The sequence below is a fragment of the Talpa occidentalis genome, unplaced genomic scaffold (genome assembly GCF_014898055.3).
Source record: "Talpa occidentalis isolate TD23 unplaced genomic scaffold, MPIMG_talOcc4v2.1 talOcc4.2, whole genome shotgun sequence".
NCBI lineage: Eukaryota > Metazoa > Chordata > Mammalia > Eulipotyphla > Talpidae > Talpa > Talpa occidentalis.
The window spans coordinates 122897734-122910793 of record NW_023602073.1 but is presented as its reverse complement, the minus strand read 5'-3'; the positions used below and the strand labels follow the sequence as shown (position 1 = coordinate 122910793).

Below are 13060 nucleotides of genomic sequence, written 5' to 3'. Positions count from 1 at the left end.
TCATCACATCTTGCAAAGGGTCCATGGTTAGTGGGGAGAGAGGGAATTAGCTAAGAACTATGTGCCAAATGCATGACAGGGAGGGGCGGGAGCAAGAGATATGATCCTTAAGGTCCAAGAGACCAGGCTGAGATTCATGCCGGATTCCTCCCTACATATGATGGGAATCCTTTAGAAGATTTGAAGAGGAGGGTTTGGAGGGAAGATTGGATGAAAGGTGAACTGCTGAAATGTAGAATAAAATGAAATGCAAGCAAGAGTCCAAAGCATCTGAGAAGACAAAAAAGGGCGATGGGAATAGAGAAATGGTGAGGAGGTAAAATGAGCAGGCTGGATGCTCATGTTTGCTTGTATATGCATAAAATGTCAGTGGAGGGTTCTCCATTAACCGGTAATACTTATTACCTGTGAATAAGGGAAGCAGGTAACAAGGGAAAGTGGACAAAAGGGAGCCTTTTCACTGTATACCATTTGTATCTTTTGAAACACATGAAACTAAAAAAATTTAAAAGACATGAAGGTTACTGAAACAAGATGTCTCTATATAAAAACCTGCTCAAGTCTTCCTTTAAGCCCCACCCCAACGCAAATTCAAGTTGCAATTTTGAATTTAAATTTACTTTTTCCCCAAATGCTCCTGGATTGAACCCTTGAGACTGACTCTCGAGAAGGGTCAATTTCTCTGTTGGGTGATACATTTATCAAACTGAATTTGGCATCCTGTAGATAAAACTATTTACCTGGTTAAGTTCATCCAACTTAATAGATAGCTGTCAAAACACTTTAGTGAGTAAAGTCTGATCAATTAACTCAAGGAACTCAATCTTTTACATTTTATGGTAAATAGACTCAAAGAATTTTATCTGATTTGTTAAAATAAAGACGAATTAAATAAATCATTGAGGTGAAAGAGGTCAGGTATGAGGCCTAGTGTGGTGAGTGTCTAGGGAAATCATTTGGCTAAAAATAACTTTTTCTTATTATATTTAATAAATGTCCTATTAAGCCTAATGTGACCTATAAGGCAGTTATTCCAGAAATAAATCACCTAAACTGAATGGTTTTACCAATTTTAAATTAGTGATAAGTAGACATAAATTTAACAGTTACAAAATAGGTGAAGTTCAGTTTGCAAAACTATGTAACACTGTTTTCCACTTGACTATATAATTTTTAATATACTAAATTTGCAATACTTATTCAAAACATAGTTAATATAACTGATAAAACTTCTTAATCAAAAACGTACTGTGTCTGCAGATCAATTCTTCAAATGTTTTCATTAATTTGACTTTTGTTTTATATTTTGTTACAGAAAGGATGTGAGTCAACTTAAAAAATAGATTCAATAAATTGGGAAGATATAATTAGATAAATTTCAGAATCAAGAAAAACAAGGTGGAACAGAAGCACAAGACCAAAGGGAAAGTTAGAATATTGATATTAAGCCATAGGTTTTTATGGGGTTATTAAAATTGAGTTGCAAATTTGACTCTATTTCTTGGTTGCCAAATCAGAAAGAGAAATAGAATCATTTATCTGACTCAAGTTTTGCATGATGAAAAAAAGGTCTGCATATTTGTTCAGGGAAAGTTAGGCCTTTCTTTGGCATCTAGAACTGAATGATGCTTTCCTGCAAGGGCCTTCAAACAGGAGCTGCAGAAGGGACTATAATCCTAACCACATCTTGTAAATAACAAAACTGCAGGTTTCTTATGACTGTAGTTATTAATAGAACACTCAGTTTAAGCAGGGGTGGTGGTTTGCAGTGAAGTTAAGGATGCAAAATAAGGTAAGAAAAGTATGTAATGTCTGAAGATATGGCTACACTCCTGATCTAACACCTATAATTAGAGAGATTGGAGGATGTCATGGCCTTTGTTCAGCCAACCCTCTGCAAACATCTTTTCTCTCAATTAAGCTTCTGATCAAATTTATGAGCAATTCAGTCTCTGGCATGTGCAGAAACAAAAGCATTCTATACAACTGTTGAGGAGAGATTAGTACACAATTATTCTTCAACCACCAACCAGTGCCTATAGTATTTGAAATGCAAAGTTACACTAATTTTCTTCCCTGTATCTTTTCTATAACCACAATAATTCTGGTTTCAAAATTTGTATATTGAATAGTGGATCTTAATGGATGGAAACAACATAAATTATGGGTTGGGATATAAAAGGACAGTAAACACTTAGAAAGGGATGGAGGACTCAGTAAAGGAGCTATAGAAATGATAGTGAAAATAAGAGAATAAATCCTGGTCTCTAAATAACTTTCCAGTGGTGAATGTGGAGGAGGTTGCTGGGGTACACCAGACAGAACCCAGTTAGTAAGTCACGCAGTCACAGAGGGATTGCCATAGAGGTGCGGGACACACAGAAAAATGCCTCTCCCTTTCTGATATTAGAAACCAGCACTTATTTGATTGTGAGTCAAGACCAAGAGTTCCAGCTGACTACAAGTGCTCAACTTCTATTGGTCAAATAAACAAATAAGTGTGTATTATGTGCAACAAAGAACGTTTATTGTAACCATAAGGGAGGGTTCTTTTGAGAAGCGGACAGTGATCAAGAAAGAATAAAGTAAATTAATTGCTCAATATCCTTGATTATAAATTTAAGATGTGTAAAATATAATCATTTTTATTTCATGGGGAATTCATTTTATTTTAATAAATCATATCAAAGTAGATTTTTTCATAAATTCCTTCCTACTGATTATGCCCTCATTTTACTGCATTTTACATAAAAGAGCTTTACTTGAAGGAGTTATTTCCTCACCTAAGAAGAGCCCAACTAGGCTAGAGAAGCAATACTAATAAATCATGGCTTACTATAGTTTTGTGAAAATAAATCTTTTGGGTAATAGGCATTGAGGATGATGGAGGTATTAAAATGACAAAAAAAAAGATAAAAGAACAGAAAGAAAACAAATGACTGGACCATTCCCAGATATTTTGTTAAACAATGCCATTGAAAAGCAGTTAATACTGATCCATAAGACTTACTTGACACGAAAATAAAAACAAAACCGGAAAATATCATAGTATAAAAATAATAATGCAAATAAAATGTGATAAAGTCATCCTTGTTGGTTTTTTTAACCCCAAGATAATACAAAATTTAAAAGCAGAAAAAGGACTGAATCTTCCAAACCTGTGATTTCACAACCATCCTGGTTATCAAACTTGGAAAATGAAATGCCTATGTTCTGAAGAAAACCCACACAGCTGAAAATGTCTATGTGTACTATGTATTTTGCATCATTTAGGAATGACAGACAATTGGAAACTGCTTTATTTTTTACAGGAAAAGACATGCATTGAACTGTATTATAAGATCAACCACAGTAACTCAACTCTAAAACAAGTTAATATGTCACCTATTAACCAAATCACTGTTACCTTTGCTGTAACTTAGAGTTTTCTTTCAAACATGAGTTGCATTTTAAAAAAGTTAGGTTGAAAATTTAATTAAAATAAGTTTGATTACCAATGAGACTGGAGAATTTGCAAACTTAAGACATGAGCCATGAATTACTAGGATTTGGGAAGACTTACTTCACTTGATACATTTGAGAAGGATAGCGCATGGTTCTAAAAATGTCAAAAATCACACTTAAATGTTAACCGAATTTGTCTATTTATAAGAAAATGCAACTTTTAGCCTCCAGTTAAACTGCAATGGCTACAGGACAGACAAGGGCATTTTAATGATGAACTGTCATCTTTAGATGAAGTTTCAAATTCAGTTCATTCAACAAAAAACTAATTAGCTCCCATTACGCTTAAGACGCAAGGGGTTGGGAGGACAGAACTGAACAAGACGACGATGTCCTCCTGGAGTGTACACTGATTCATTTTCCAAGGTTCTCAACCTTATTAACACATTAGTATAAAACTGATCCACCTATTGCTTAATATAAACCTATTGCTTAATATATTTTTTTAAGACTGCCTGTGGAGAGGGACTCTTGACAAAACCTCTGATGTATGAAGTTTACACTAGAGGAAAAAAAAAATACTAAAAACCAGGTTCTGAGATATACAAGCCCTACCCTCTGTGGAGTTAGGCTGCGCACAATGCTGCCTCTGCTGGCCAACTCCGTGCATCCTTCCAGCAGATTCTCAACTCCCAACACCTGTATCAAACTTGCCACTCACCACATCCCTTCACCCAAGCCCGAGGCTCCTAAATGGGCAGCCAGAAAACATCGGAGTCTCATCTATCTCCGCTGCAATTAGATTCCTAGAAGGACCCTCTCTAACTGATCCTAAAATGTTTATTTAAGGGTTTGCGCCATAGATATATGCACCCTCCCACCCCCACGACTTTTATATGCCGCTAAACTAACGTTTTGGGTGATTACATGTTTGGCCATAACAGGAAGAACGCATCTGCCAACGCAGTCGTCAAAAATGCGGTGATACATTTCTACCTGAGCTGCTGAAAACGCAACGGTTCCCCCCAGCCCCCGCCCCATAAGTCACATGCCAACCCGTGCCCCCCACGCCCGCCGCACAGCGCGTACACCACCCCACCGGGGGGTGGGCGGGGAAGGGTCAGGGTCTCCTTCGCCACAGCTCGGCCTCCCGAGCTCAAGGAGCTCCAGGAGAGGCAGTCAGGTTATCAGGGGGCTGCGCCCAGCGCCATTAGCACACCTCGGAGCGCTCCGCCGAGCCCCGCCGGGAGGCAAGTTTGGCGGGTCCTGGACCCGGCCCCGACCTCTCCCCAGCAGCAGCAGCAGCTGCCGGCGGCCGGGAAGGCTGGTCCCCGCCTCACTCACCTACCTACAGGGCGGGGGCGCCTGCTCCTCGGGTCCCGGAGAAGGGGATCGGACGCACGCATTTCGGGGAGCGGTGGCCTCTGCGGCTCCGCGCGAGGGAGCGCATCCTCCAGGGTGGGTGGAAGGAGGGGTGGGGGAGGACCGTGCGCCGAGGAGGAGCTCGGGGTGGAGGCGGGAGCGCCTGGGCGTGCGCCCCTAGAGACCAGCGTCCAGCGCCGGAGAATACGGCGGCCGCCGGGACGCCACCGGCCTCTCCCCACCCAGCGCGCGTCGCCAGCCCTGCAGCCGCGCCCGCGGTCAGGATCGCCGGCCCTGCCGAGGCGGGAGCGGCTGGTGGCACGACGCGGTGCACACGCCCGCCTCTAGCTCCGCCCGGCCCGCGCCACGCTCTGCGCTCCCGCGCCGCGGCGGGGCCGGGGAGGTCGGCGGCCGGGCGCTGCGGGTCGGGCTGCCGCTGAGGCATCCTCCGCGCCCGGACGACCCGGAGCTGGGCACCCCCGCCACCCCCAGCGGCTGCAGCCTCCGCGGCCCCGCGCTGCCCCGGCCCCGGCCCCGCGGCTCCGCCCCGGAGAGCTGCGCGCGCGGCCTCCGCAGGCCTCGGCCCTTTGTGACGCCTCCGCTCGGTGAGCTCCTCGCCGACCCGGCGATCGGGCGTCGAAGCCTCGGAGAGTCGTCCTACCTTTCCCCGGCCGCGGCCCACAGCTGGCCAGCTGTGGCCTCCGCTCTTGGTGGGAGAGCAAGGCTTTGAGAGACGAGCTGGAGATAGTGCTTCTCCCCCAGCTTTGGTTCCCTGAGGTTCCTTCCAGCCTTGGGACCACTGACCACAGTAAATTCATCCATCTGTCCTTTCCGGCGTTGAGCGAAATGCTCAGGGCCCCCCATCTCCTCTCCCTCCAGCTTCTGACCGCGTTGCAGCACCCCCGATACTGCCAAATTGATCTCATTACAGCAACAGGAACGTAGCAATTGGGGCCCTCCAGGCCAACTGGGGCAGACACCCCAGGGACCCTTAGTTGGAAGGATTTGCATCAGCGGCGGGTGGGGGGAGACTGCCTGTTAGGACCCCACCCCCACTTGGGTGCTGTTCCCTCTACAGTCCCATGATGAACACTGCAAGGATGAGTAGGGCGATCTGACCGTGAGATTTACCCTTACACACAGAAGAAACCTCAAGGCAGAGCCTGCAGCTGATCCGATAACATTGGTGTGTCAGAGACCATACATACGCACAGGCACAGAGATAGCGGCTGCCTCTGGCTTGTTAATGCTGGTTGTGCTGTAACAGCCTCTCAAGGAAGGCAGAGCAAACACTTTTAACTTGGGAATTTCATTTGCAAGTGGTCATGTGTATTATCTTGCAAACTATGAAGTAATCACCCCAATTCTGCACTGAGGAAGTGTAACATCGAATCTCAGATTCACATCTTTTTGGTTTGAATGTGATGAATTTTTATTTAGGTTTTATGTTGTATGCAAATTATTTTCAGAGGAAAATTAAGCTTCTACAATACAAAGACTTGATTTCTTGCATCAAAAGAACATGGTTTGAGATTTCCAGAGAAACTGAGCTGCACATACATCTTTGACGCATGCTGGCATAATTTTAAAATATTCGTTTTTTTAAAAAAAAATAACAAAGAGAAGACGTGTTCCATAGTACTATAAACTGTGATAACACTGCTAAGACTTTTTGAGATGAGTTCTTTTGAAAAGCAATCTGGCAGGAAATGCATGTCCCGGTCCAGGAAACCCTGGATTCCTGACCTGGCCACTGCCAGGGGTTCGGGTTCAACTAGAGCCCTAGTTTCTTTTCAAAAGGTAGCCAGTGTTATTGATGATATTTCGCTCCAAATTCAGAATATCTCAATTATAGGAAAGCATGTACATATGTATATATGTGATGTATTTAGGACAGAATGAAGTCACTTAATGACAACTGGACAGTTGCTTACTCTTTAATAAAATGACAATGGAGTTCTGTCTTAGAATGTAAGTTCTGTAGGAAATGTCCATTGAGTTGCAATTGTTCACCTGTTTCCGTGCTTTTATCACCGAATCCCCTTTTGTGTTTCTCTCTGTGGACTCCATGAGAATTCATTACATATATTTTACATTCTGATAAACATTTTCATATAAGCTGGTGCTAAGACACTAGTGCTAAGTTATAATTTAAAATTCTGAAATGAATCCCTAAGTTCAAAGTGACATTAATCGATAGGGATAGGGTGGGAGGTGTTTGGATTTATTGTGTGAAAGAAAGTTACAAAGTTGCAGTATTAAAATGAAAAGGGAGTTTCTGAAGGAAATAATTATAGATTCACAAAAAGTTGTAAAAAATGTACAGGGAACCCCCAGGTTACCCTCAATTTCCCCCCAAAGGTAACATCTTGCATATTAAAGTACAATATGAGAAAGCAGAAAATTAACATTGGTACAATCTTTAATGATTTTTCAGAGCTCACCACTTTACAATACTCTGGTGCGTGTGTTTGTGTGTGTGTGTGTGTGTCTGTGCAAGTTTACCACCTGCTTAGGTTATTGTACCATCATCATGAGATAAAGAACTGTTCTATCACTGTAAGGCCCCCACAATCTACCCCTGTATTTCTCTAATTCCTGTCAATCACTAATCTTTCCTATCTCTGTTATTTCAAATTTCTATATAAATGGAATCATAGAGTATGTAGCCTTTTAGACTGGCTTTTTTTTTTTTTAAGATTTATTTATTTTTATACAAGAATTGGGATACAGGCCAGAGATGTGGGGGGGGTGAGAGGATTCACCAGAGACAGAGTGGGGAACAGAACAGGCAGACGGACGGACGGAAGTACACTGCTGAGGGGAGCAGTGGGCAAGACAGGAGAGGTCTGTCCCACCATGTGGGTCTCTCCCTGGTGGGCTGGGAATCGAACTCATGCTGCAGTGGTTGCAGATTACTTCATAGTTTGTGTCTTAACCCCTGCGCCACCAGGGAGGCCCAGGGCCTTTTGTTTTTTAATCCCGCTCAGCATAACTTTCTTGGGATCTATCCAAGTTGTTACATATATCAACAGTTGGTTCTTTTTTGCTGATAAATATTCTGGGGTACGGATGTACCACAGTTTCACCATTCACCCATTGGGAGACATTTTTTTTTGTTTCCAGTTTGGGGCTATTATGAATAAAGCTGCTATAAATATTTGTGTGCAAATTTTGTGTGAAATTTTCATTTCTCTGGGATAAATGCCCAAGAGTACAATTTTCTGGATCATGTGGTAAGTACATGTTTAGTTTTATAAGAAACTGCCACAATATTTTCCAGAGTTGCTGTACCATATTACATTCCCTTAAGCAAAGTATGTGTGATTGAGGTGCGTTTTTAATCTATTAAATAAACATATTAAATGAATGTATTCATATATTTCTTTCTCATCCATTACTCTACTGTATTGTAATTGTTTATATGAACCCCACCAGTCTAAGCTTTAAGGACAGGGACCCTTGATGTCCTTGCTGCCTACCAGAGTGCCTCATATGTATTAGTCAATAAATATTTGTTCAGTCACTGAACAAGAATAACTGAATGAAGTTGAAATCAAATTGAAAAATAAATGAGAGTGAGACAATTAAAATATCAATATTTTGGATGATGGAATATGGGTGATTTGGTGGTGAGTATACTACTATGATGATATTTCATGGGGAGGGTCCCAATGTTACCTCAATTTAAAAAAAAGTAATTTTTTTTATAAAATCACCATTTTGTCACCACCATTAAATAATTAATTCAGCCAAGGATCATCAGTAGATGTTAAAACCTTTGGATTAAAGTTTGCTGGGAAACAGAAAAGACATTTTTAAAGTATCACTTCCATGGGTAATATTTGCTTTTTTGATAGCTATGGATTACAAGTATTAAAAAGATAACTTTACTGGAGAAATATGGAAGAGAACTAGTTTCCTACTGCTGCTAGCAAAATTATAACAAACTTAGTGTCTTAAAACAACATAAATGTATTATCTTACAGCACTGCAGTCTGGAAGTCTAACACACTTCTCACTGGTCTAAAATCTAGGTGTTGGTAAGACTAACTTCTTTCTGGAGAAAAGCAACCTTCTAAAAGCAACCTGCATTCCCTGGTTTATGGTCCCCTCCTCCAAGTTCAATGCCAGCAAAGGCAAGTGGAGACTTTCTCACATCATGGGGACACTGACTCAGTTTAATTCCTCCTTCACTTACCAGAACCCTTGTGATGATTTGGGGCCCACTCAGAAAGTCTCCATTCCAACACCCTCCATTTAATCACAACTGAAAATTTCCTTTGACATGTTAAAGTAACATACTCAGTTATTCTGGGAACTATTATTTTGCCATTTACCACTAGCATTATCTGAATTCTGGTGTAAAGTTCTGAGGACACATCACTTAATGTTTATTTCTTGCCAAAAGAAACACTTAGCTGAGTTGAGAGATCTTGTGAAACAACTACTGTCCCCCAGTATTCAAAAAAAGATCAATTTGTAAAAAAAAAAAAAAAAAAAAGTAAAGCAAAGAAAATTGGGGAACTATTGTTCCATACTAAAGGAAAGAGACTACAGAAATGTGACAACTCAATACAATGTGTAATATTTGAGTGGCTCCTGGATAAAAAGAAAAAGTATAAAAGGTGTTATTGAGATAATGGAAAATGTTGATTATTGACTATATAATAAATAAGAATTTAGTATTAAATTTAAATTTCCTAAATGTGATAGCTGTATTACTTGCTCTTAGGAAATACATATTTAGAAGTAAAGTATGATGTCTGCAACTAAACTCAAATGGCTCAGAAAAATTAGATCAACAGTAAGAAAATATGGGAAAAATATTAACAATTGGTGAATCTAGATCAATGCTGTAAAATAAAAATATAATGCAAGCCACATATGTAAATTTAAGTATTCTAGTAGCTACATTAAAAATGTAAAGAGAAAATGAAATGAATTTTAATAACATTTTAACTGAATATGTTTTCAATTATCACTTCAAATGTAAACAGTGTAAAAACTATTAGTGAAATATTTTATATTCTTTTTTAAATTAAGGCTTAAAAATCCAGTATGCATTCCATTATAGAACATCCAAATTCATTCTAGTCACACTTCAATGTATAATAACCAGATGACTCTGATTCTGTAAATTGGACACCATGGGACTAGATGAGGTAAATGTGTGCTCATTGACCTACATGTGCAATTTTCTACCTGTTTGGATTTCAAAATAAATTGGGGGCGGGGAGAAATAAATACTTGTTTGTGTATTTAAAGACAATTCCAGGAGGATGCAGAAGAGGCTGGCTAACACCCTATCTCTGGCAAAAAGAAATGAGGAGAGATTGGGGGGCTTAGCAAGAGATAATGTTTTCCACTGTACCCTTTTGTGCTTTTTGTACAATATTGTGACTTTACCTATTGAAATTTAAATCATTCTAAAAATAATATCTGCTTTATTTTTTAAAAATTCAAAACCAGACACTCTAATTTTAGAGCTATAGAGCTGGTTATATCCCCCAACTGAGAGGTAAGAGCTCCACCTACTGCATAGGGTTTCCTAAAATTCCTGGAATTTGGAAAGACGTGTGTCCCATTTAAAGAGTCCCATCTAAAATCGGATTAAATTTAGAATTTTTTCTGGTGACGTTTCCATCTTTATTTATGAGTCTTAGTCCTTTTCATCTTCCTGTTGGCATATTAGTAAGTAATTTCGGGTAAATTTTATCAATAATCTGAACTCCAGCTCTGAATTGCTGAAAACAAGAAGCAATATTCAAGCACCTAAATTCCGTGGTGATGGGTGAGGGCTGTAATTCACAGTGGGGCCGGATGTTGTGAGCAAGTTCATTACAAATTTATATGTTTTACTTAAGCCTCCTTCCATCTTGCAGCGGAAAGCTCTCTCTGGAGTTACATTTGTCTAGCTGTAACAGTTGGCACTTTCCAAGCTGAATAACATCCTATTGCTTTTTGCTGGAGTTTCAATAAGCTGCTAAATTGAGAGTGGGCTGTAAGGTGTCTTGACTCCTTTGGTAACTGCATCATTTCCTGGCCGAATCTGGTACGTAATGCAGAGGTGCAGCAACTGCCCACATATTAGCACTGTCTAAAAAAAATAAATAAATAAAGATATTGGAAAGAGGGTCTGAAGGGTTTGCTGGGGATCAGGTGCAGCTGTCTAGCTCTTCTCTATACATGTCACCCACGCCTCCTCAGCTTCGTTAACCTGACCCCCAAGTCCCACATAAGAAAGCTCCACGACGTAGTCTATCTTTTCGCGGCCTATTAAGGACATGTGACCCTTCACCACTCCCATTTAGAGAGCATTTGCTTTGTGCCAACTCCAAGAAATGCTCTCCACCGGGGCAATCTATCCTTATTTTAGTAAACTGTTTCATGGGATTTAACATCCGTGTCACAGGAAAAGAGAAAGACAGAGAGATATATAGACCTTAAATTTAGAAAGAGCAACTATATGATTAAGAAAATAATAAAGCAAATAGAAGTCTGGGGGCAGTTCTTTAACATTTGTCTAGGAAGAGATTTTTGCATGTTATACAATCATTTTCTCAGTCCATCCAGAGTGATTTTTCAGGATGTCTTCTCCAGCATGGCATTAGAAAGAGGATGGGATTTGGAGGGGCCAGTTTTTTCCTTTAGTGATCGCGGAGGAGTTCTGTCGCGAGCTCTGATAATTTGCTTCAGTTTGGTACAGGAACTAGGTAGGTGGAGCTTAAAAATCACAATCGCACCTCCTAGTGGTCAGGGCTACGTAGAGAGTTTAAAATAACCAAATATATTTCAGCAAGATTGTTATTCAAGTTCCCTGGTGGTCTAGTGGTTAGGATTCGGCGCTCTCACCGCCGCGGCCCGGGTTCGATTCCCGGTCAGGGAAGACTACTTTTTTGACAGTGACTTTTACCTTGCTTTTCTTTTAGTGGTGCTGTTGCTGACTTTCTTTAAATAAATAAATGATTCTAGTAATTATTCAATATTATTTAATCAAACATTTAAAAGACACCATACTTATTTACAGAAAGTACTGTTTTCAACCAAACACCCATTAAGTACCCTAATTCTACAGTGCTCAAAATATTTATGTAAAATTTTGTTAAAGTCACTGCTGAAAATACATTTTTCAGCTTTTGAAGATAACTTGGATGTGTATACAAACAGTCATTTTCTTTCTACTTTGAGTTTTGTTTTTTGTTTTTGTTTTTGACTAACAAAAGAAGGAAAATCATTTTAAGAGGAATTATATCTATTTAGCATCATGTTTAGTGTTCACTTCTATATATTCAAATTATATGCTTTATAGGTTAAATCATGGGCCTACTTGATCAATTAGCTTTTTTGCCTGCTTATTGCCTGCTCTGAACTTCTATATATGTAAAAAATATCTCATACTTTATATAATTTGCTATTAGTTTGTGCAAATTACATTTTTATAAATTACTTCAGTTCATTGTTCATAAAATATACTTCTTCTGCCTTACAAAGTGATAATTTTATAAGTGATCCAAAAGTGTTGCTGCTTTTTGTTCTGGGTAATTTGTATGATCCCTGAAGGCAATAAAGTGATATTAGTAAGCGAGGATCCCCATGAAGGCAGGTCTTCTGTTTCTTATTCATCTCTGTATCCTCCAGATTATGGTAGTACTTAGCATATGGGAGCAATTAAAATAACTCTGGAGTGTATAAATGGAAGAATGAGGCAAAAAGACTGGAACTTGTACTTCTCAGAAGAAATATGAATATCCAATAAACCTTTGAAGAGAGGATGATTTCTTTTATAATGAGGAAATGCAAATTAAAACAGAAGGGATTGTGCGGTTGATAGTGGATGGTGACTAGACTTTTGGTGATGGATATGATGTGATAGATATATAAATATAGATAAATAGATACAGAGGGCCTCCCCGGTGGCGCAGAGGTTGAGCGCTGGGTTGCGAAGCTGCCTGCAGCCTCCGCGGCGCAGGTTCGATCCCCGGCTGCTCCCCGGCCACCAGAGGAGGGTCCCGCATGGCGTGCAGACCTCTCCTGCCGCCCGCTGCTCCCCTCAGCAGTGTATTTCGTCAGTCTGCCTGCTCTGCTCCCCGCTCTGGCTCTGGTGAATTCTCTCACCCTTCCGCGCTTCTGACTGTACCCAGTGCATGTATAAACAAAGCAAGCAAACAAACAAACAAATAAATAAAAACATGCCTCTATAAAAAAAAAAAATAGATACAGACATATAGTTGATGAAGTGAGAAACTATATA

At 40.2% G+C, this 13060-nt stretch overlaps 1 protein-coding gene and 1 non-coding gene across 6 annotated transcripts in view; one reads left to right on the top strand and one right to left on the bottom strand.

Annotated features, from left to right (window-relative positions):
- The window catches only part of NCOA7 (nuclear receptor coactivator 7), a 134785-nt gene extending 128937 nt beyond the window's left edge, over nt 1-5848 (bottom strand). For 3 of the 5 annotated variants that reach the window (XM_054697809.1, XM_037520357.2, XM_037520358.2), the window contains exon 1: nt 4793-4975. The gene's annotated coding sequence lies outside the window, so the exon portion shown is untranslated. Of the gene's footprint in view, nt 1-4788; nt 4976-5467 lie in introns of those variants that run through there. The other 2 variants (XM_054697807.1, XM_054697806.1) reach the window with 2 other exon arrangements.
- Nucleotides 5849-11623: 5775 nt separating this feature from the next.
- On the top strand, nt 11624-11695 carry TRNAE-CUC (transfer RNA glutamic acid (anticodon CUC)). The gene has a single exon. It is a non-coding gene; the product is annotated as a tRNA-Glu (tRNA).
- The last annotated feature ends 1365 nt before the right edge of the window (nt 11696-13060 follow it).